We start from the raw sequence: 26,578 nt of genomic DNA, 5'->3' as shown, positions 1-26,578 counted from the left end.
ATATGGGAAAGACAAAAAACAAGGAAAAATATATGAGAAATATAGTAACTCAGAATGTGAACTAAAGAGCGGTAGAATTTGAATCAGAAAAATTGATGAACTAGTAATATATAGACCTCCTAATACTAAAGAGTTTGACTTAATAATTGAAAAATTGGATATATATGTAGAAATCACAAGGACTGGACTATTTCTCCTATCTGGTGACTTCAACTTTCCTTTCGTAGAAATGGAAAGACTATAGTATTGTGGTTGTACTTATACATATAAAAAAAGAGAGTAATAGTAGTGCAGAAGATAAGAGGCAATTTGAAAAGCTATTAGATATGCTAACTAGAATACAACATTCAACAAATAAATCACCTGCCAACAAGAAAGGAAAATACTTTAGACCTAGTATTTGTGAACGAGATGAATTATGTTAAAGAATAATAGTTTTATAATGCGAGTACTTCAGACCATAATGTCATAGAATTAACAGTTCATTCCAAAGCAAGTGAAAATAGAGATAGCAAGAAATGAAAAAGTGGGAAGGATATGGGAAATACAACTTCTACAGTAAAAAAAAAATATAAAATGGTCAGAAATTAATGAAGAATTAAACAAAGATTGGGATAACATTTTCGTAAGTGATGACATAAGGGGTAAATACGGAGATATTATATAAAAAATATTGGAGAAAATATGGGAAAAAATATATACCGAAGAAGAAAAGTAAACATCATTCATGCATACCAAGAGACAGAAGGATCTGTTCCAAGAAATCAGAAAGTTGAAAAAAGGTCTTGCAAAAGAAAAAAAAATGCATGGAAAGTTATAGAACTAAAAAGTAAGATAGAAAATGCAGAACAAAAGATTATACAATCAAAAGCAAATGAAAAACGGGACTTGGAAGAAAAAACCCTATTAAATATCAAGCAAAACCCAAACTATTATACTCATATGCGAGAAGATGAATAAAAGAAGAAAATAGAAAAATAGGCCCTCTGAGAATTGAAGGGAGATTAACGAATGAAAAAAAAGAAATTTGCAACATACTGGCAGAACGATATAAGAGAGAATTCACCCCTAGAATAGATAATGAAGATAATGATATAGAAAGAAGAAAAATAGTGAATATTTAGCTGACATAGAAATTAATGAAGCTGATATTGTGCAGGCAATTAATGAAATTAAAAATGGAGCTGCTGCAGGGTCCGGAGGAGTCCCTGCTATTTTGTTAAAGAAAGTAGTTCATTCTATCGCAAAGCCACTTGCAATATTATTAAGACAAAGTGTAGATACAGGCAAGATTTATGATGAGCACAAATTAGCATATCACCCCTACTTTCAAAAGTGGATCAAGACTAGAGCAAGTAATTATAGGCCTGTGAGTCTAACATCACATATTATGAAAGTGTATGAAAGGGTAATGAAGAAAAATATTATGAAACTTTAATTAAAACAAAAAATAATTTGTTTAAGTTAATATGGACCAACACGCGGTTTTCGTAACCCGGAAAAAAGTTAACACAAACCCAACTGTTAGTCCACCGTGAGAACATATTAAAAAATATGAAAAGCGGAAATGAAACAGATTGTGGTTTATCTAGACTTTGCAAAAGCTTTTGACAAAGTAGACCATAATATATTGCAAAGAAAATTAGAAAACACAATATCGTAGATAAAGTAGGAAGATGGTTAAAAGAATTTTTACACAACAGAAAACAGATAGTTATTGCAAACGATGAGAAATCGGATGAAACCAAGGTAATATCCGGTGTGCCACAAGGTACGGTGCTAGCTGCAATATTGTTTGTTATTATGATTTGAAGACATAGACAGTAATGTTAAGGATTCGGTAGTGAGTAGTTTCGCTGATGGACAGGCAAGAATAAGTAGAAGAAACTTAACTTTGTGATGACAAGATATAGGAACGCTCTACAAAGAGACCTTAACAAAGTATATGATTGGGCAGAGGTAAATAGGATGGTATTTAACTCTGATAAATTTGAATCAATAAATTATGGAGACAGAGAAGGAAAGCTATATGCATATAGGGGACCTAATAATGAGACAATCACAAATAAGGAAGCAGTTTAAAGACCTTGGTGTGATGATGAATAGGAACATGTTATGCAATGATCAAATAGAAAATTCTGTTGGCAAAATGTATAGCAAAATGGGAATGTTGTTACGGGCACTTCAAAACAAGAAAAGCTGAACACATGATTATGCTTTATAAAACATATGTTCGTAGTCCACTTGAATATTGCAATATGATATGGTACCCACACTATCAAAAGGATATTGCACAAATAGAGAGTGTACAAAGGTCCTTTACAGCTAGAATAGAAGAAGTTAAGGACCTAGACTACTGGGAAAGACTACAATCCTTAAAATTATATAGTCCTAGAAAGGAGAAGAGAACGCTACATGATAATTCAGGCATGGAAACAGATAGAAGGAATAACAGAAAATATCATGGAACTAAAAATATCAGAAAGAGCAAGCAGAGGTAGATTAATAGTGCCCAAAACATACACCCGGAAAAATAAGGAAAGCACACAGGACATTAATCCACTACGCACCAGCATCGATAATGCAGGTCGTCTTTCAATGCGTTGCCAGCTCATCTGAGGAATATCAGGAGTGAGCGTAGATGTGTTTAAGAATAAGCTCGACAAATATCTAAACTGCATCCCAGACCATCCAAGATTGGAAGATGCAAAATATACCGGAAGATGTACTAGCAACTCTCTGGTAGACATTAGAGGCGCCTCACACTGAGGGACCTGGGCAACCCGAACGAACTGTAAGGTCTGTAAGGTAAGTAAGGTCTCTATCTCTCTCTCTCCTCTCTCCTCCTTGGCCTAATTAAATCTCTCTCTCTTCTCGTCTCTCGCTATCTCTCTCTCTCTCTCTCTCTCTCTCTCTCTTGGCCTAATATCTCTCTCTTGGCCTAAGGCCTCTCTCTCTCTCTCTCTCTCTCTCTCTCTCTCTCTCTCTCGGCCTATATATTTCTCTCTCTCTCTCTCTCTCTCTCTCTCTCTCTCTCTGTCTAATGCATCTCTCTCTCTCTCTCTCTCTCTCTCTCTCTCTCTCTCTCTTGACCTAATGCATCTCTTTCTCTTACTATCTCCAGGTCTAATATCTCCCCTCTCTCTCTCTCTCTCTACAGGTCTAATGCATCTCTCTCTTTCTCTCCTGGCCTAATGCATCACTCTCTCTCTCATTCTCTCTCGAGGTCTGATGCATCTTTCTCTCTCTCGGCCTAATGCCAACCTTTCTCACTTTCCCTCTCTCACTCTAGATCTAATGCATCTCTCTCTCTCTCTCTCTCTCTCTCTCTCTCTCTCTCTCTCTCTCTCGATCTAATCATCTCTCTAATGCATCTCTCTCTCTCTCTCTCTCTCTCTCTCTCCTCTCTCTCTCTCTCTCTCTCTCTCTCCAGCAAGCCAGGTAGGGAAGCAATAAGCGAAGTGAGGGAAGGCGAGAAGTAACCAGTTTTTGCCAGTTAAACTATTACCAACTCTTTAGCTCCCATTTGGTTGTTAACGAGAAGTGTTTTGTTCTTCAATCTTTTATTAAAGAAAGTTTTTTCTATCTTTTATTAAAGAAAATTTGTAATATTTTAGTTTTATTAGTTTTACATGTAGTATTTTATCAAAATTTACTTAAATTTACCAGAATTTTATCCAAAAAATCTATTAGTTTGGTTTCGTAAGTTAGTCTTAGTCTGTCTATTACAGTATTTATAACTTTATAGACATTAAAACCGCTAACAAATCCAACATTATGTTGTTATGTTGTAACGTAAGAGGTTAATTACGTATCTAAAATAGTTTTGTCGTTTAATTTACACGAATTAACGCGAATATTTTGTTTAATGTTTTGAGTTGCAGTGACATTTTTTTTACAGTCACTAGGCCTATATGCCTCGTTTCATAAGCCGTTCGTCACACCTTTAAACCGTTATCAACGTCAACATTATGTTGAATATGTTGCCATGTTGTAACGTTAAGTGGTCAGTTACCTCGCAGTTATGTCGTTTATTCTGCGCGAGTATTTTTTTTTATTAGGTTGCAGTGACTTTTTTTTTCCTGTCACTAGGCCTAATGCCTGTCCATGAGCCGTTCGTTACACATTTAAACAGTTATCAACGTCAACACTATGTTGAGGATGTTGTCGTGTTGTAACATTAAGTGGCCAGTTACTTATCTAGTTATGTCATTCAATCATCACTAGTATTTTGTTTATTGTTAAGTTGTGGTGACATTTTTTTCCTTCGGTCGCTAGGCCTATATATGCTTCGTACCTGTGGTCTCTACCTGGTTTCAGACTGACACCTGTGCCTCTGATTGGTGTTGTAGTTGTTGTAATAGTGTGTTACGTCAAACTGGAGCCTGGCGTTGTTTATAAAAGGTTATTAAGTCAGTTTTTGTTCTATTTGATTACTTCCGGCATAATAACTGTTATTAGACCCAAGGCTTCTGACGTCACCAAAGTGTCTGTCTGAATTGTGGTGCAGCTGCAATTGTTAGGACTGAACTTAACAGCAAATTGAGGAAGTTCTGTACAGAGCAAACCAGATGTTGTGTGTGAAGAGAGAGAGAGAGAGAGAGAGAGAGAGAGAGAGTAGAGGTGAGAGATAGAGAGAGAGAAAAAGAGAGGAGAGAGAGATAGAGGGCGGAAGAGAGAGAAAGAGAAAGAGAGACAGAAAGACAGAGTAACGTGTGTTATCAGCTTACACTTTTTTTATTGGAATCTTCAGTTCTCTGAAGCCAACCAAATTAAGCAGAATGACGTCATGATGTTTTTCTAATTGATTATTCTTATGTCTAACATCAAAATATTTGTGGTTGGTTTAAAATGGCGATGAGTATTGCTTTTTTTTCTTGATGAAATATTATTATGTTTAAGTCATTTAACTCAAGTAATTACTATAAAATTCGTGATGTGTGTATATAGACCTATTTTTCCTATTTAGGGTAAAATTAAGACCTTTTGGTAGGATGTCCCGTAACCTGGTTTAAGTAATTTTGCGACCTCCTTTTTTTTTTTTTTTTTTTTTTTTTTTTTTTTTTTTTTTTTTGTTTTTTTTTTTTTTTTTTTTTTTTTTTTTTTTTTTTTTTGAGGATATTTCGCGAACTACTGAAGGCTATTTAACCACCTCTGCCAGGCATTAGAGAGCTATTGAAGGCTAGTTAGCAGCCTTTTACAGAGTATTCTCCACCTTCATCATGGCTATATTGCAATCTCTCGGTGGTGTGACCAGCATCAAAGCTCCCAGGAAAACCCCGTTTTCCTGACGGTGTTCGTTAGGAAGCATTTAAGGGAGATTATATAAAACACTTGATATCTTCTTGTCTAAATATGTTACGCTATATACGAAGCAAACCACTTGCTATGTTGAGAGTTATTGGCTCGGTGGTATAGTCCACGTAGGATTAACGAGCCATTATAACCAGTTGTATATAGTTCTGTATAGCCAGTTAATTATAGAATAATATATGAAACAGTGTTTACTTCGGGCTGATTGGTTGGTTTTCGTAATATGGCGTCGCATTTGCCGATTTGTGACCAGGACTGAACTAAGTTGGTTGTTAAGTCTAGCTATATAGGTCTAATCGATATTTAAGCCTACCGTCGTTATGTACTGTGTGAGTAATATTCGTGCCAATTTCCATAATATCGATACCCGCGTTGTAAGTACTTTTGTAAATGCACGTATTTACTCGGCAGAGCCCGTGCTGGGCGTCAGGCCAGCTTAATTTAACAACAACCAAGTAGTAAGACTAGGTTGTGTGCACTCGAGACGTGACAGATAAACCTGTAAAGATATGTACCATTATATTTAAAATTCTGGGACTTAATGGTACATACATTAAAATGATAGAAAAATAGCTGCTATAGTTACGACAAATGATTATAAAACTCAAACGCAGCGTTAATCAACTATAAAAGTGTCTTGTATTTTCGTTTTGTGTCTCCACGATCACTTTGGTGAACGCGACAGCAGGTCTGTCACAAAATTGAAAGAAACCAAATTAAACTTTGTCCCCAGTAGCTGAAACCTGTATTAAATTGTAAGATATATATATATATATATATCTAGTATATATATATATATAGATATATATATATATATATATATATACTAATATATCTATATCGTCCTCTTAAGCCGATGTTACTGAAAGGTTCACTATACAGGGGTTAATGCATTCTCCAGACCAGTACTCTAGTACCATGTCAGTGAAAAAGCTTTGAATAAACACATGCCTTAATTATCTATCTTAGAATAAACTTTACCGAAGCAATGGAGCATTAAAATGTGTGTATATATATACACGAGAGAGTAATGGTCATAAAATCTTATCTTAACATTTTATAGTTATTTACAAAGAAGTTTTATGAATATAATTTCTCGAATATCTTAGATATTGGAGGGGTTATAAAGTTACTTTTGTGCATAACTAGTGCCTCACATTCTCAGGGCCAGTGAAGAAACTTGAGTTTCAAAAAAGAATATATAAAAAAGAACTTGAGATTTCAAAAAGAATATTAAAGAAAAACTTATTTGGTAGTAACAGTTCACGAAAACTTCTATGTTGTGGAGGTCTTATATCTTAGTATATACTGTGTTGGACGACTCAACTTTGTCTATACTGTGGGGAACGTAGTCTATACTGTGAACTTAACTTTATCTATATTGTAGGAGAACTTCGTCTATGCTGTGGGAAAGCATAATTTCGTCTGTACTGTGGGGGAACTTGACTTAGTCTATACTGAAGGGAATTTCGTTTACACGGTGGTTGGGGCTAGACTTAATTTAGTCTAAACTGTGGGAAGGGAACTTTACTTAGTCTATACCGTGGGTAAAATAGTCTATTAGTCTTTACCGTGGGGAAAATTGTTTATGTTGATGGCCTAACTTCGTCTATATTGTGGGTAGGGAGGATGACTTAACTTAGTCTATCCTGTGTGTGGGGGGGACTTAAACTTAGTCTCTATACTGTGGAAGTGGACGAATTAACGGAGTCTATATTGTGGGGAATAATCTATACTGCAGGGAAAGGAGGAACGGTTTAACATAGTCTATAATGTGGGGGGAAAGGTCCATACTATGTGGGAAAGGGAACTACGTTCAACTCGGTCCATACTTGAGTGACTTAGAGAGCGTTGTATATAGCTCTCGTGAGCTGACAGTAAGTTTCTCGAGTTAATAAATCGATTTTAACAAGAAACCAACGACGCCTGGACCCATAATATTCCCAGTCTGCATTCTGCAACGCCCGCAGACGAATTCGCGAACAGTCGTAGAAGTTCGTGATCAATCTATTAAATTCGCGAACAGTCTTGTAGAAGTTCGTAATTTATCGATGAAATTCGCGAACAGCCAACTAACACACAACCAATGGTTGGTATTTAGTCCCACGGCCATAAATATTTAAACTTTAATGATTTCCAAGTAAATATATTTGAATACCACTTTCATATATATACTCTTGGACGTATGAAAGAAGGATAAATATATTAATTTTGAAAATTCTTTCACTAAACTTATTTTCAGTTAAGATATAGTTTTAGTCTTCTGTTTAAAGATTTTAAAAACGAGGGCTGCAAATTGGTATGTCGACCATCCACCCTTCAATCATCAGACATACCAAATTGCAGCCCTCTAGCCTCAGTGGTTTTTTTTTTCTTTATCTAACGTTAAAGTTAACCCTGGTCGTGGGTCTGGCAACGCTATAGGCCAGTCCCTTGCGACGGTCCTGATTGGCTGTTGATAAGCCAATCACAGGGCTGACACTCTCAGTCTCTCTCTCGAGAGTTCACATAGGCAGGATGTAGTAAGTTCCACCTCTCCTGAGGGATACTTTTGAAAGATGTTATCCCTCAGGAGAAGGTGGAGCTTACTACACCCTGCCGATTGCGGGAACACTCTCGAGAGAGACAGGAGAGTTCCCAGCCCTGTGATTGGCTTATCAAAAGCCAATCAGGACCATCATATGGGACGGGCCTAGACATCAGATGCACGGTTGATCTGAATCTACTATATAGCTTGGAATCTTTACTTCTGCATTCTTTACCCACGATTCCTATCAACACTAAGTGATGTTGAACTTTATAGATATGATAAAAAAACAGTATTTTCTGTTTTTATAAAGGTTAGTTATTCGACAAATGGTATGTTTGACGAATATGATCACCAGTTTCGTCAGACGATTTATCATAATCATTTATATTTTACTTGTTTTTACCTCGGTTCAAAATAACTTAATTCCTTGTAGGCAGACTTTGCTTTTATGAAATTGTATTACCTTTTTGTGTGTTTTTTTTTTTCCCCGTGAAATTTATCAAAATCAAAATATTCTTTTTTTGTTTTTTTTATTTTATTTTACTTGCCTCAGTTCAAATTAACTTAAATCCTTGTAGAAAGAATTTGCTTTTATCAAATTGTATACTAATCGTTTCGGGTGTATTTTTTTTCTCAAAGCGTGATTAAAGTTTATTTATTTCATTATTTTTACTTAGTCTCATCATCATTATCAACCACGTAGAACGAGCGGTTGCCATGCGTGTTTTTTTTATTTATTTATAAATTTTTTATCATTTGCAATTCCGATTTTTCAGTAAACGCAGTTACAGCAGCTGTAGGACTTTACATTAACTTATTTTTAAAGACTACATTCTATTTTGTTTCGATCTGAATTCGATGATCAGGATTAGTGACTCGTGTTTACCGAACTTGATCCATTAGACCTCGTATGTGCGTCTAGTTTTCAAAAGAGACTTAAGCCTCGACTCATGCAGCCTTATTTTCTTTCTTTTCGATCGTCGATGGAAGGGGTGAAGTGGCCATACAGTCTAAAATAATCTTTTTCACGTGCTTATGGAAAGGGGGAAAGTGGCCATACAGTCTATAGAACCTTTTTCAAAAGACTGTGAGAGATAGAAAGATGATATTCAGTGGTGTTTGCCTTCCTCTATCCTCTAAGTAAGCTTGGGTTTTATGTCAGTAACTTCACCAGCGTACACATACGAAAAAAGCAGGTTTTTTGTTAGGAACTTAACCAGCATACACATACGAAAGAGCATGTTTTATTTGTCAGCAACTTCACCAGCATACACATACAAAGAGCAGGTTTTTTGTCAGTTTACTACACCAGCATACACATACGAAAGAGTAGTTTCATTTATCAGGAACTTCACCAGAACACCATAAGGAAAGAGGCCATAGGCTTACGGCCCCGCTCAACTTAACCAGAACAATACACATAACGAAGAGAGATAGGTTTCTATGGCAAGTAAATTAACAGGCAATACACATTTTACGAGAGAGCCACGGTTTAGTCAGTAACTTAAACCAAGCAATACAACAACCGAGAAGCAGCATAGGTTCCTATGGGGCAGTAACTTAACCAGCCACTACACACTCTACGAAAGAGCATAGGTTTTATGGCAGTAACTTAACCAGCTACACATACGAAAGAGCGGATATTTTATGTCAGTAACCTCACTTCCAGGCATACACATACGAAAGAGCATATTTTTATGTTCGTACCTCAACCAGGCATACACATACGAAAGAGCAGTTTTATTTGTCAGTAACTTCAACCAGCATACACATACGGAGATAGCAGGTATTTTTGTCAGGAACTTAAACCAGCATACACATACAAAAGAGTAGGAGGTTTTTTTGTCATTAACTCACTAACATACACATGCGAACAAAGAGAATGTTTTATTTGTAAGTACTTAACCAGCACACACATACAAAAAAGCAGTTTTTTCCTGAAATTATAAAATTTACCACACAAAAAAAAAAAATAAAAAAAAATACTGTATCGCATGAGAGGGAGGACATATCGTTGTGATTGGTCCTTGATTTCGTTTTTCTTCTTTTTTCCCAGAACACAAGTGCATATGCGTGCGCCGTAAAAAAAAACAAAAAAACAAAAAAAAAACGTGACTTGCTGTCCCGAGATTTTGACTGCAGTTTGAGTCATTCTGCAAAACGTAAGACACGGGGCGCTGGACTGACAGTTTGAGAGTTAAACATCGGGATTATACCAGTGTTATTGCATTGCTAATGCCAATAATCTTGTACAAACAATGAACTTTTAAAACATTCGTATATTTAAGATAATCCTAGTGAGTTAATCCTACTAATCCCAATGTTTGTAATCACCAGAACCATTGAATAACTGGACAGACGCTAGAAATAAGCTTGTTTGTTCCGTCACATTCACAAAGAGATTCGTGGTGTAAAATTGTTACGTCAAAAAGCAGTACTGGAAAACTGTATAAATGTCTTAGTCCAAGGACTGTGACCGATAAAAATTTGGATGTAGCTAGGACAAAAAAGAGGAGGGATGGGGGGGGGGGGGGGGGGTGGGGGGGGGGGGGGGGGGACTTGAGAGTGATTGTATATTCATCCAGGGAAAGGGTGGTTGTGCTGAGTGACTAGAACGTAAAAGTTATGTGACCGAAGGAAAAGAAGTTGAATAGTGGGCGGCTCTGGAGTGAACTGAAAGAGAGAGAGAATAGAGAGAGGATATAATTAGCAAAATATTTACTGATCAGAAACACATTTAGTGACTACACAATTGAAACAAAACAGCGAAAACAGAAGGTATAGTTGCAGCTGAAGAGTGTGCTGATAGGTAGCTATATAAACCTCGAACGCGAACACAGAAGTGAGGAGAGAAAAAAAGAGAGAAAAAAAAACAGGATCAGAATGTCTCTCGAAAGGAGAGAGAGAGAGAGAGTGTTTAAGTGAGAACTTAATGTGAAGAGCTTTTTAAGTGGTGGTGGCCTTTAAGTGACCTGACAAAGAGACCTTGATAGTTTGGCGAATAAAAGAAAAAACAAAAAAAGTTTCAAGTTTTATGTTCAATTTGCGTGACGAGAGGAGAGAGAGAGAGAGAGAGAGAGAGAGAGAGAGAGAGAGACCTTCCATAGTGCTATATTACATCCCCCCCCCCCCCCAAACACACCCCATTTGAATATTTAATGGGAACACAACCCAAGGCATTCATTTCTAGTGTCTGCAGGCAAGAAACACCTTGTTTTTTTGGCCAATGGACGAACGCCACGGGTAAGAGACGGGACTATCGATCACCCGTCCAGTCCAGAACAAAACTAGTACGTTACGCCCTCGGGCTGGTCAGTCCGTCCTCAGAGCTGTATGTGGCAGGACGTACACGTCTCACTGTTAAAGGACATGATAGTAAAGATTCCATGACGGGGTTGGGGACATTGTAGCAAAGATTTAAAAGAATTTTAATGTACATTATAGCCAAGTATTTAAACGATTTTTTAAAGGACATTGATAAAAAAGAATTTAAAGAAAAAATTTAAAGGACATGATACATTGTTTAGCAAAGATTTAAAGACTTTGTCATTTCATAAAATATTTAACAAAAGCCTTTTTAAATTTTAGGGCATTATAGCAAAGATTTGAAAGCCTTTTAAAGGACATAGTAGAAAAGATTTAACACTTTTTTACAGGGCAATATAGCAAAGATTTAAAAGACATTTAAAAGACATTATAGCAAAGATTTAAAAGAATTTTAAAAACATTATAGCAAAGATTTAAAAGAATTTGGCATTATATAAAAGATTTAAAATCCTTTTAAAACGGACATTGTAGCAAAGATTTAAAAAGAATTTTAAAGGACATTATAGCAAAGATTTAAAAGAATTGGACATTATATAAAGATTAAAATCCTTTTAAAGGACATTGTAGTCAAAGATTTAAAAAGAATTTTAAAGGACATTATAGAAAAGATTTAAAAGAATTAAAAGGACATTATACATTATATCAAAGATTTAAAAGCCTTTTAAAGACATTATAGAAAAGAGTTTAAAAGAATTAAAAGGACCTTATACGTTATATCAAAGATTTAAAAGCCTGGTTTTTACATTATAGAAAAGATTAAAAGAATTAAAAGGACATTATACATTATATCAAAGATTTAAAAGCCTTTTCAAAGGACATTATAGAAAAGATTTAAGAGACTTTTTTCAAAGGACATTATAGAAAAGATTTAAAATATTTTAAACAGTACATTATGCAAAGATTTAAAAGACTTTTTAAGGACACTATTGTAAAGATTTTTTTTGTTTAAAACTTTTTTTAAAGGACATTATAGCAAAGATTTAAAACAGTTTTAAAGGACATTATAGCAAAGATTTAAAAGACTTCTTAAGGGTATTATAGCAAAGATTTAAGACTTTCAACAGACATTATAGCAAAGTCTTTTAAATCTTTGCTATAATGTCCTTTAAAAACTGTTTTAAATCTTTGCTATAATGTCCTTTAAAAAAAGTCTTTTAAATCTTTACAATAGTGTCCTTAAAAAGTCTTTTAAATCTTTGCTATAATGCACTTTAAAATGTCTATGATTCTCTGCTATAATGTCCTTTAAAAAGTCTTTTAAAAATCTTTGTTATAATGTACTTTAAAATGTCTATGATTCTTTGCTATTATGTCCTTGAAAAATTTTTTTTAAATCTTTGCATATAATGTCCTTTTAGAAAGCCTTTAAATCTTTGCTGTAATGTCCTTTAAAAAAAGTCTTTTAAATCTCAGGTATAACGTCTTTTAAAAAGTTTTTTAAATCTTTGCCATAGTGTCATTTAAAAACTCTTTAAATCTTTGCTATAACGTTCTTTAAAAACGCTTTAAAACTTTGCTATAATGTCCTTTAAAAACTCTTTAAATCTTTGTTATGTATTTTAAATCTTCTCTATAATGTAATCTTTGCTATAACGTCCTTTAAAACTCTTTCAATCTTTTCTATAAGAAATACTTCAACCTGGTGAAAATAAATCAAATCCTTTTTTAAGTACGAAGTTCACGAAACGAGCGAGAGGTTTATTGCAGTAGTAGTAAATCTAACAGTAATTGCTCCCGCAATTGGTATACTACATACATTCTCTGCCGAGGTGCTCCCGAACGAATTCAGCCACAGCTGAATTGAGTCTTTGAGTTTCCATTTGCGCAAAATTAAACTCAGTCAATGGAACTCAATCAATGAAACTCAGATTGAACTGAATGTAAGAATTGCGACCATTAAAGGCCAAGCATTGGGACCTACGAGGTCATTCAGCGCTGGTAGGGAAGTTTGACGGTTAAACGCTTGAAAACAAGTCTTAAATTGGGAGAGGGTTGAGGAAAGTAAGATGGAAGAAAGCGAATATGAAAGAAAGGAGATACAGTAAAAAAGGAATGAAAGAGGTTGCAGATAGGAGCCTCATAAGGAAGGGACGCTGCAAAGAACCTTTTTAAGTAATGCCTACAGTGCATAGCGTGAGGTGCACAGACGGGACTATACCTACGTACGGGGTAACTAAATTCACAGAACTGTGTATCATTTGGACAAATCGTAGCATATATCAGTAACTATACGACCTATAAAAACATGGTATTCAGACTAGTATATTACTGTTGAAAAAATAAAGCAGTGCTGATAGCTTCACCGTCCTAACTATAAATTTGCTTCGGTTTTAAATATAAACACAACGCGCGCCCGCCCCGCACACCCACACACACACCACCACACACAAACAAACACAGCTGTTGCTGGGGCAAACACAGTCAGATTATCATACGACAGCGCGGGGACGCGGAAGTGGTTATTTATGGCGCGGAAAAAAAATATAGCTTTCCTACACGCTCTAAACTGCTTTTATAAGTTCTATAACTTCTGTTCCCACTAAGCAAATACCTCGTATATAGGCTATACCTCTTCTTCTTCTTCTTCTTCTTCTTCTTCTTCTTCTTCTTCTTCTTCTTCTGTTTAATTTCGGATAGGCTAGGCGATTAAGTCTGCATAGGCCTTCGTGGTGTCCTTGAGGGCCATGATAAATGCAAAGACACTTGTTAAACGAAGAGACTGAATCACTGACTGAAATAATATTATGAGCACTTGTAGAATCTAGCGGGACAAAAACGGTATACCTAATGATTTAACCGGTGCACTTACAATTAATTCTTGATCATTCTGGCCTCCAAATTGTATTATTATTGTTACGTGACACGAAAGTATAACTAGTTCTCTCTAGTCCTACTTGAAAATCAGCTTCATCTCTTCCCAAGTTTAGCCGAAATTTAATAGAATATCTTGCTTAGGTCAAAAGTTTTTTGGCGATAAGAAGTGTCATGGACACTGCAAAACATTCTTGTAAAACATTTGCCTCCGAAAAGTGTGTTATAGGGACTTAAGAACCGAAGTTCAGCGTTTTTTTAATATGCTGAAAATCATTATAATAATCTTTTGTGGGGAAACTATGAGTCTAATGAGCGTTTGCAGAGATGATTACTTGTCTGTAAACATTAGTCTGTTGGCCAGCATTCCTGGGTTCAACAGTACTAATACATTTAATGAATTTTCCGTTTAATATACCTGAATCCTAATTCACTACATTTTCCTCTTATTCACCCAGGACTTCCCAAAGAAGGATAATGTTTTTTGGGCCACCAGACGCTCTGCAGTAACATTCAAGAACACTGCACTGTAGGCATATCCTCGCATCAAGTTGTTAGTAGTTTTTTTTACTTATATTATTCCTGTTCCTTTTTGTCTACAAAAAAGTTGTGAATTCTTGAATAATATAGTTGAAAGACTGCCCCTTTAGACTAAATTTTATATTCCCTTCCTGAGGAAAAAACTCCAGTTTCATAACATTTAAATTTTTACTGTAGGCCTTTAAAAGTCTTCTCCCTCGATGCCAATTTTGGAGGAAACTTACTGTTCACATTTCTTTCCTTACAAGTAGTAAAGTTTGCCAATCAGCGTTTGCCCGCTTTTCTCACATATTCGACAGTGTTTCTATTTAGACCTACTGGATCAGTTTTGATTTGAACAAAACTTAGCTCAAGTAGACTTTATACATAAGTAAAGGTGAGTAGTGAATGATACATTTCATTATGATAAAAATAAAGACTAAAAATTTATAAGAATGAAAACAATAGAAAAAGAATTGTTGACGTATCACAATTTACTACAATAGATGTTCTTGGTCTCTCCCCCACCCTGCCTCGCGAGGCGTTGGCTATTAAACTGATAAAATCGATACGATCGCTTCTAAACGACTGATTTCACGATTAAGGGATCAGGCTGATATGCTGTTAGTGTGAAGTATGATCAATAGCCTGAGTTAGTCCCTTTGCTTTTGCATTATTATACTGCTATGTTCGTGATTATAATAATGTTATTCAATATCAGGGTCTTTTGACTCTCTTTTAAGAGTTTGCTGGTATTAAAACTGATAAAATCGATATGATCGCTTTGAAGGATCATGGCCATACGCAAGAAATGTGAATAAGATCGAAAACTTTACTTTATCCTTCTACGTTTCGTATTGTAACACTGCTATTCCACATGCCGATTGCTTGAGTAATTTGCTATACTGTTATCAGGACTTTTAAAATGAGAAAAGAGCGAATGATTAAAAGCTGAGAGCAGCAAACATTAATTGATAATCTAGGTTAGTGGTGTTATGGCTTGTCTGGTATCCCACCACTTTATGCTCGCCTGTTCACTCAGTTTAGCTCGAGTTGACATTTTCGAAGAACCTTTATTATGCAATCGTAAACAAAGCTCTCTCTTCTCTCTCTCTCTCTCTCTTCTCTCTCTCTATCTCTCTCCCTCTCTCTCTCCTCTCGCTCTCTCTCTCTCTCTCTCTCTCTCTCTCTCGTGCGAGACAATGAACTGAAGGCTTACATTAATGAACTCACTCACGAGTACCACGAGTACACAGGACGTCTGTCCTATACAAAGTCATTAGGATTATCGGCGTAATGCACAACTGTGTGTGTTTTATCATCGCCCTATCAAGTAATATTGTACAGACCAGGCTGTCATCTTGCGCTTTGACTCGCAATTCCTTTGAAACATGAATTACATTTCACATACGTAATGAACTTGGCACCCTTCCTAACCCATGAATTCATTTGTCTTTGAATTCTAGACCGAACCAGCTTCACTGACGCTTGCCTTATCCCTAAAGTTCGTCGGGCAAGACTTTTGACCTCATCTCAATATGGCGCAACCACAGCAGTCCGCTTGAAATTCGATATCAAGGCAAACGTTGTTCTTACTTCTTATCCCCGGCGCACCATGCTACTATATATATACATCTGTATGAGGAGACATGCTCATTGAAGTGTGTATCGTGTTACCAAACATGCGACGCACCGGGTGAACTTATGCCATATCAAAGACTCCACAGAAGATTTCTTTTAAGAGTTGATAAGGGTATTTAGTCTAGATAGATATATACTCAAAGCGTCCGCCATAGCTTACACGATGTGCATACTCGAACGAGGCGTTTTGTTGTGCAGATTTATATCTAGCAACTCTCCCTTATACAAGTGGCAAATCGACATTTTTTTAAAGATAAATGGACGTATATTTCATTCGTGTTCCCATTAGGTTGAGGCGAGAGAGCCTCATTAATTACTTAAAATTTTTGGCTCCATAGCTGCATGGGGGTGTGTGTTCAACTTCCTGTCACGTATAACTATCTGAAAACCGTTTTCCACTTTTTCCACGTGTTTGGTAACAGCAGTCAGTCTGAATAAAGGTTTCTATTTTTTAGTCTTATACAGTTGGTTTCTAAGAGTCTGTAACTTCATTAACCTTCTAACAAGACTTTGAATTCACTCTTCAACAAATCGATCGTCATTTGAGATATGTTCTGCTCGAGAATTCCCGGCAAATAAATTAAAATTTAAATTTATCTCTTTCGTCAAGGGGATAAAAATATGTTTTAAGAAGCCTCTGTGTGACATTCAGTTGGCTAATCTAATCCTGACCATTGATAACGTCTGTGACTAAGTGTGTTGCATCTCGGGTATATGTGTAAGGTTACTGGAACAGCATCATAGAAGTGTTACCTTCGTTAAACAATACACAAATAAATTAACTCGAGTACTTTTCATAATCTACCTGAAATGCAACATAAGAAACTGCATGAATCAATGTACTACTTAAATATATCAACAGATTAATGGATAACCCTGTAATGTTTGGGATACACTGCCTCCGCGCATGTGTGTCATGAGTCACCAAGCTATCAAAAGTGGATGTTCAAGATATTTAAAAGAAAAGATTATCAGTGCATAGTACAGCTAATGAATTGAGTTGACCTAGACTTATCAGATAGTTTCAATTTATCTGAGCCATGATGCACTGGGAATGATAGGTTAAGAGCCTTCAAGGATGTTCAGTATAAGCTCTCTCATGACATCAGTATGACTGAAAATATCAAGTATGATAAAAAAAATGTCCTTTCTCATTATCTGTTATGATGCTGTGAATATGACAGTTTAGGTCTGATAATTCTTTGATTATCTCGGCTTGTGTATAAACGTTTACGTCAAATGATTTTTCTAATCATGGCTTGATTATCTTTGTTTTTTTCTAAAATGTGGAGTGTGTAATTTCCTTTGAACAAAATTTATCATAATAGTTAATTACCTCCAGTGTTGCCACTATAATAGGTAGCCCTATTGCGTACTTATTACCTTTAGAAAATAAAGGCATTGGTTGGTACTATAGTAATTATACTTGTCATCCGAAGTTTATTCTACCGTTATTGCACCTTGCTGCAGAAGTCCTTCATTCCTCAACACTGTTGGACTGAGGAACAATCTCCCTGAGGATGTCGTATAACTTGAACCTCTGAATTTAATCATTTACTTACATTTTTACCTGTTTATTTATTCATTTGTTAATTACTTTTTCTTGTCCAATAAGTGATCTCTTCTTCTTTCTGTATTTCCTCTTATCCTTGGAAGTTTGAATTTTAAGTCAGTGGTCCCTGTAGGCTTGTTCCATAGGTCCTTCTGGATAATATTAATAATAATAATAATGTTGTAAGCAGGTGTCCCCACTATTTTGTTAGCCAGGAATTACAAAATGGCAGTTCTCTCCATTATCCCATCACTGTCATTGAAAGTTTGCTAAACTTGAAAAAAAAAAAAGTTAAAAAAACATCACAGTCATGAGCTTTGGCCAAACCAGGAAAAGATCTTTTATGAATCTTACTTTACTTTATTTTATCTTCCGCCACTGGCCAGTGGCATAAGGCTGATACAGTTCCTCTCCATCTGTCTCTATCCCGAGCCATTTCCCTCGCTTCCTCTAAGTTTTTGGATTTCATCCTCAAGATCCCTGACAATTATGTCTATCCACCTCGTTCTTGGTCTACCCAGCGGTCTTCTTCCTATTTGTACTGCTCTCAGTGCTCTCCTGGGGTCTCTATTCTCTTCCATCCTCTCAACATGTCCAAACCATTTCAGCCTTCCCCTCTTCACCTGGTACTGACTGGCCTTTGCCTCAATCTCACCCTGATGTCTTCATTTCTAACATAATCATCCCATTTAATGCAAGTATTCTTCTCAGCAGCTTCATCTCAAAAGCATCCAACCTTTTCTCCTGTGTTCTGGTCAGTGCCCAGCGGTGGACGAGCCATACATCAGGACTGGTAGTACTACTGCATTGAATATTCTCATCTTAGTTCTCAAGCTGATTTCATGCCTTGACCAAACGTTTTTTTCTCAGAACCTCAAAAGTTCTTGCTGCTCCTAGTTTTTCTTCTTTTGTATATCTTCAATTTTGCCTCCCGTCTGCTGTTACCACACTTCCCAAGTAAACAAATTTCTCAACTTGCTTGAGTTCTTGTCCTCTGATTGTCATATCCTCCATGTGCACCCAATCATCATCCTTACTCACAACCATGATCTCGCTCCTCTTTGTGCTGATGTTCAAGCCCAAATTCTGTGTCTCTGTCTCCATCCTCATTACCATACCTACCAGCACCAGCCACGTATCAGCAACCAACGCAACATCATCAGCAAAGTCCAAATCCATAAAACTTCTCCACCAATACTAGCCCCTCTTGTTTTCATTTTCCATCACTCTTCTCATTATGTGGTCAATATATACATTAAACAAGGTGGGTGACATAACACATCCCTGTCTTAGCCCACTTCCAACTGGGAACCAGTCACTTTGCTGTCCATCCAGCTGTACACAGCTGCACACTCCTTGTACCAGTTCTTTAGTATCCTTATCACTTTCAGTGGTATACCATAGTGTTCTGCCACTCTCCACATTCCATCCCTCCATACTGAATCATACGCTTTCTCCAAGTCTATAAAAGCACAGAATATTGGCTTTGCATACTCCCATCTCTTCTCAATTATGAATCTTACCTCATTTAAGTTGGAATCAAGAGAGAAAATCTCAGCCTTAAATTGGAATTAGAATATAAAATTTTGGTCAAAGGGCAAACTCTGGGACCTATGAGGTCAAACAGCACTGAAAGTAAGTGAAATTGAGAGAAAAAGTTCCTCCCTCACAGTTGCACCATGAAAAAAAATTGTTAGGAAAAGGTGGAAAGCAAGTTGGAAGAATTGTTTTAGAAGAGGGTGAAAAGTAAGTTGGACAAAAGAGAATATGAACAGAGGTACAGTAAAAGGAGTTTCAGCTAAGGGCTGAAGGGACGCTGCAGAGAACGTTTCAGTAAGGGCCGGCCTACAGTGCACTGTGTGAATTGCACTGATGGGACAACCCCTACAGGACCCGCAAAAAGGGGAAAGCTGATGCAAAAGAGGTAACAGTTTAACTGCCTACAGTAGTACGTTTATAAACCTAGTAGTCCCCACTTTGAAACACAAGATCACTGTAGAGAAAGTACCTACGTCAAAACTAAAGTCATTTCCCTCTAAGAATCCAAGCATCGTTCACCAGAACCTGTGTAAAGAGAGATCAAACATGTGGCCCCACAACTTTGATTAAAATTCATAATTTTTTGTACCTTAGCATAAAATTACCATGATTAAGTAAATGACACTTGGGTGTTTGCATACAGAATGGAAAACTGTCTTTCCTAAACCTTCTGGCCTAATTTGTATGATTGTGGGGGTCGTGGGGGTGGGGGAGGTCACATGAGAGCCATATGAGAGGTTGGGGTGTAGTACCAGACTTGTGTGCTCATAAATGACACTGATGGACCATTGGTCTTGAATTTATTAATTATAAATGCCAGTTTTAAAAGGGCAATCTTTTCCTATGTTTGTTTGTTTGTGTGGTGTTTTTACATTGCATGGAACCAGTGGTTATTCAGCAACGGTGTCAACGGCTTTACATGACTTCTGAACCACGTTGAGAGTGAACTTCCATCACCAGAAATACACATCTCTAACCCCTCATTGGCCTGCCCGAGAATCGAACTCGGCTAACACCATACCGATTAAACCACTGAGGCGCTAATCTTTTCCTATGAAATGATGACACAATTGGGATGTAAATTATAATAATTATTTAATTTGTGATTTTATTGAAATGGAAGTATTCTTCAAATCTGAGAGAATATTAAGATTTATGATCAAACCTCTAATACTGTGGTAACATTTTTCTTAGCATATTTTACCAAAGTTCTCTAGAACCTGTATACAGTACTATACAAATTTAATATTTTATTTTACAAACATATGAACACGTTTGCAATGATCAAGAAAAAAAATAAATATGCATACTGTATAAGGCTAGGAATGACTAAGAGTATTAGATCCGCATAACATTGTACTTGTATCATATACTTCATTTCTCAAGAACAAATCATAATGATATCCTTATTCCTCTTGTCAAACAAAGATACAATTTTAATCCTGTAATTAATCTTTTTAAGCAAAAATTTATGCAGGTAGAAATAAAGTATTAAATATCAGTTATAGCACAACTACTTCAATATCTTAAATACATGAAATCGTTTCATAAATTTCTTTCTAGATCAGTGGTTCTCAACTAGACCGGGCCAAAGTGAGTTAGTCATTCTCAGGACAGCCATGAACACTTTGTTGCACCAATACAATTTTTCCGGAGGTCATAAACAGATAATATACGCAGAAGTGCACAGTATTTCCATTGCACTCAAGTCCACAAACACATTTAAAAACTTTTACATCCATAGTTGGGTAATATTGCCTTCAGATACGTATTTCATCTACAACAGTAGCTTTTCAGAAGTTCTCCAGTTTCTTTTCATTTTGTATTCTGGCATTTGTAGTCTAAGGTCCTCTCTCATTCAAACATAAATGCACGTATTAGTGATCTGTACTGCAAGATTTTCCTGTAGTTACATGTAAAATTATTTATCAAAAACGAGTTAGCATGGAAAAACAAATCTACATTAAGTAAAAAACAGGTTCTTTCAGCAGTCTCCAATTTGAAAACATGTCACTGATGCTAATGTGCCAGGGACTCGGGTTGAGAACCACTGTTCCAGGTGACAGACAAGAGGAGCAATTTAATTCCAAAACTCATGGCCTAAATGATAAATAGATGCAGAGCAATGTAATCCCTCCTCTACTTTCCTGCAGTTCAACTTTAGTTTCAAATTATAAAAATTGCAGTTAACTTCATTTAAAAATAAATTTCAGTTGTATTGAAATTCATTCTTGGAAAACAAAAATCAGTGAACAAATTCCAACCTAACATAATCTGTAATTTGTAAAACACTAACAACTGGTCATTAAAATTTGTTATGAGTATTTGCAACTTCCCTTCAGCACCCACTTTTTAGCCTTTGACTTTACTCATTCTTTTTTTCCCTTTCTACCCTCGTTTTCCAACCTCTCTTTTTATTCCTTATCGTTACCGTGGAATATTATTCTAGCTCCACCTTTTGATCCTTGTTACTTCCTCTCCTTTGTTTTCTAGGTTTATCTTGTAGTCCAAATACTCCAACTGCCTCTTTTCACTGTTTTAAGCACTGAATGGTTGAAGGTGTCTCTGTGCATGGCTTTATAGCCTGACTTTCATAATTTATTCAATCATTCACAAGCTAGACTTGTCTTTAATATACTTCTCGAAGCCATATAAAAGATAAGTTTGCGCATCTCAAGCCTCAAATAAGATGAACCATAATTCAAAAAAAACACAATGTATCCATCTTTAGCCCTTCTTAACCAAAGAGGAATACGTACATAAGAATTCCCTTCAGTCTGTAGAACTATTTTACATTCATACTCCAGTGGAGACTCCACATTATCTAGAGAATATCACAGCATACCCATGACTTGAATGAGAAACTAAAGCTAGCTAGTATGTAAGCAATGATTCATTAAAATTGACTAGATAACATTCAACCACTAACTGACATTAATAAATCAAAAAGTAATTAAATGCTGAAATGATTTAGCAACAAAAGCAAAAAACATTCACAAAAATTATATGAGAGGAGTTAATTTCAAACATTGTGCTTTTAACTGACAAAATCATGTAGCGTACCACCACTACAACTTAATAAATACTTTACTAAATACTGTATTGAACGGGCGATCACACGGACGTCTCAAAATTATCGTCTGTGGAAACCTTCAAACGACGAAGGCCTATGAAGTAAGACCATGCTGGAATCACTGATTATCAAGTTTTCATTCATCTCCACTGTGGTCATGCTCTGGCTCGTCAATAGCAGAATCGTGGCACTTGGTGCTTTTACCGTTGAAAATCATGCGACCCGTTAATTTCTCCCCGTTCCCCACGTCCACTGTAATAATAGACAGCAATTACTTCCCTGGCCACTAATTGGAATTATCTTTACATATACTTGTATACAGTGACTAAACAATTGTTCATATTTATGCTATGAAGTTATATAAAAAGTAAAAATAAGGAGAATTCTTGCAATAACAGACATCCATAATTGCTATTCAATAATAGAATCTCGCATAGGAAGATTCAATTTTTAAATAATCTATATAGTATGTATGTACATACTGTATATCAATACTGAAATGTTGTAATGGGATTTTTGGACCAAAGGCAATTAGAAAGAACTTGTTCATTAAAATTTTGAAGATTATTTGACAATATATAAATTCTTGAGACATCAAACACTTCAATGGCTATTTAGACACTCTTTAGCTGCCAAATACTACTATCAGGTATTATCTATAATCTATATCATATAGATCAAATCTGGTAGCAGTATCTGGCAACTGTAAGAGATACATTACAAACCTTTCGTGCTGAGAGAATGTCTAATGCTCTCAAAGTGCTCGATGTCTAGAATCTATATCAATCGTTAAAATATTCAAGGATTATTTGACACTAAGGCAAATATCACAAACCTACACAACATTCAAGTGTTCCGTTACTAATTTTATCATTATTTTCAGATGGGTGGAATAAGAGTAGGAGAGATCATTCACCTTCTCTTAAGTAAGTAATGGATGAAGATGATTATAATAGATTTGCAATTCATGTGAATTATGCTTCACAGATACAGGCAGTCCCCGGGTTACGACGGGTTCGGCTTATGACGTTCCGAGGTTAAGGCGCTTTTCAATTATATTCATCAGAATTATTTCCAGGGTTACGACGCATGTGCCAGGGTTACGACGCCTACAACTCTCATCTTGCAGAAGAAATATGACACCAAAAATGGAAAATAATCATATTTGAAGGTTTTTTGGATGAAAATTGCAATAAGAATGCAGTTTCCATAGTTTCAAATGCACCCAAAGCATTAAAAAGTAAGGTTTCCATTAATGATTTTTTATGATGTTCTGGCTTACGACGAATTTCGGGTTACAACGCGTCCTCAAGAACGGAACCCCCATCGTAACCCTGGGGACTGCCTGTACACACCACCAAAAATGTCTATACAACAAACCAGTCTTTGGTTATACTTGTATTAAAAAAACAGTGGTTTCCGATACTGAAGAAGACCCTTGTCTTCACACAATTGCTCTAAAACCTTGGTTATTGATGAAGCATCAGCATATAGAGTTCTCCTCCTGCCAGCCCTTAAGAATTAAGTACTAAAATCTGTCTTCATAAAAGCTACAGAGGCCTCTTCCTATACAACTGTCACTAGTTTACCTTGCCAGTGAAGGTACAAGCTAAAAGCCTTGATCCAAAAGTAATTTGTTTGAAGGAGGGACAATAGCAGCCATTCGAACTAGCTAGACAACCAAGTTAAGCACATGCCCATAATAAGTGATGTTGAAGGATGTATTTATTTAAACGCAAAGCCTTGGGTAGGGCAGTGATTAGTTACTTAGTATATATAGGTATACTTATATAAGCATATTACAATAAACAGCTTGTAATCTGTATGAATACCTGTGGAGTAATTAATTTTCATTACAATTTTGTCCCCTACACTACCGTTACTTCATATGAGTGCCAGGTGTTGACTGGAGGATGAATTCCTCATGACTTGGATATCTAAATAAGATTGGCTAAAACCGTTCTGACAGCAATTAATTAATGCTAAATGATAAATTAATACAGTACTCAAGTCAACTACAGCATATGAATATCAACTGAGCAAGATTTATCTTAACATCACAAAGCACCATGTCAATTTAAAATTGTTCACATCAAGATACCTACCAGTGTAATATCCGCAACAACAGGCTATGGTAAGGAGTAAACTGGGTTGATGTAAATTGCATTGGGTGATGTCTTGCGTGGTCATAAGTAATCACACAATTCGTGAATCATCCTCTGTTCTACAGTGGGCCAAAACACAACCTGGGTTTGTCAAATTCATCAGATACGCTCTAAAGCTTTCCTTGAACCTCGAGGGCCAACACCCTCTAGCGATGACATTCTTGTTCTGAAAAATTAAATCTACTATGATTTAAGGAAAAAATCAAATGCTGATGCTTGGATAAGAATATCTTAAATGTTTTCCTAGCAGTATATAAATCTGAAATTCTTGATAAGCATTACCTAAGTACAATAAAACCATAACCAGCCAACAAAACTATTGACACTAATTAATGAACTCACCACCTCCCTAATAACAGACCTAAAATCTGTGACTTGGGTGGTATGGTCATTGTCAAATGTAAATTTATGTTATGGTGGTTTATTTATTTAAAATGTCAGATTGTGTTACTTAACATATAGACTAATATTTTCCTCATGATAGGAAACTAAGGTGAGTGGAAATTGTTAAGTTTTGTCATTCAGTTAGTATAGAATCTTTAACCTGTGACAAAAAATAGATAATGACTGGCTCTGACAAACAGCTGCTATTCCCAAAGTTATAGTTAAAGCGAGAACTTACAGATGATATGTTACGAAGGGGTTTCTCTCATCTGCATTAGAAAATTGCATATGATGAGTATATTGGTAGAAAAACACCAGAAAATGCCTCAACTTCAAATGTTTGAGTATTAGTGTAATTTGCTACAATAAGAAAGAAATAATACAAGGTTACATACTGGCTATTGCTTAAATACTTACCTACCTATTAAAAATAAACATCCTATTACTTTTTTTCTTGCATTGCAGTCCACTTACCAATGGTATTTCATATTGTCAATTGCTTTCATTTTCTAAAGTAATATGGAGGAAGGTCTGCATTAGAATGACTATCAACTTCTAAAGTCAGTAATTTGGGTTCATGGTATATATCTGCAACACGGTCTAATTCTTCTCTCAATTTCCCGCCTCAGTGTCTGAAAAATAAAAGAAGAATGAATGAATGCATCTTGCAAAAAGGCACTCTAATAACATTTGATGATTTTCTATAAGCAACACCCTTGTAAAAAGTTTTATCTTTCCTAATAAGGAAAATTTTCATATGCTATCATCAGCAACGCCAGAACAAGCAGACCAGTCAAGTTAAAGATTAACCAGCCTTCACGTACTACATAGGTACCAAAGACAAGTGGGGGATAACCATATCAATTATTAAAAGCAAGTTATGTTTGTGACTAATTTGCAATTCAGGACATGGGGTCTTTACCAAGACCACAAAACAATGCATTTGTAAAGCAATATATATACTGTAGTCTGCTCTCTTGTGTGAGCATCAAACTTGGAAAATCATTTGCTTTTACAGAGTGTAAAACCTGCAGACATTAATTACCTTTTTGGCCTCAGAACCTGGTATATGCGGATCCCTCTTCGATCTGTCTCGTATTCGACCGACTTGTCGTTTCAGACACGTTATGATCAGAAATATCGTAAAGATGATGACCACGATGAACATGAGAGTCATTGCTTTGCTGTAGGCATTGCTGAGGCGATTAATTCTTTACCCTTCAATTTTAGGTTAAAGGTTTGAGGTCTGGAAAGAGCTGAAAATAATAAAGGAAAATTATAAGTATCATTCATAACAACACCAATCATAATGTTAACAAAAAATTCTTTTGATAAAACAGGAACTCTTCTCCAATTTGTGAAATCATACAATGTTTAGTAAAAATTTGCTTTAAACTAAGAATTGCATTTTGGACTTGAAAATATAATTCTGTTGTTTCATTGTGCTTTTTGAACGATTCTGATGTAACTTTGCGTTAGCAAATGACTAAATCACCACACAACATCATGCACTCAGGTAAGGACCTGGTACCCTGGGTTAGGTTAGGTCAGAGGAAGGTGTGGCGGGTTAGGTCATTCGCGAACGAAGGAGCCAGAAAAGTTCAGAGTGCTTCTTAAAACATAGAAAATCATATTTTCATATTCATAATGTGATAACGGTTTAATAGTATAGTATTTTAAGGTTAGTTTTTATAGGTATTACTATTAGGAAATTTGGGACCATT

General features: G+C 35.9%; 1 pseudogene; it reads right to left on the bottom strand.

Moving 5' to 3' along the window:
* Positions 1–20,884: 20,884 nt before the first annotated feature.
* Positions 20,885–26,108, bottom strand: LOC135224201 (uncharacterized; annotated as a pseudogene).
* Positions 26,109–26,578: the final 470 nt, after the last annotated feature.

Source organism: Macrobrachium nipponense, chromosome 10 (assembly GCF_015104395.2).
Source record: "Macrobrachium nipponense isolate FS-2020 chromosome 10, ASM1510439v2, whole genome shotgun sequence".
Taxonomy (NCBI): Eukaryota; Metazoa; Arthropoda; class Malacostraca; order Decapoda; family Palaemonidae; genus Macrobrachium; species Macrobrachium nipponense.
Note: the sequence above shows the minus strand (reverse complement) of the source record. Positions and strands in the feature narration are given on the sequence as shown.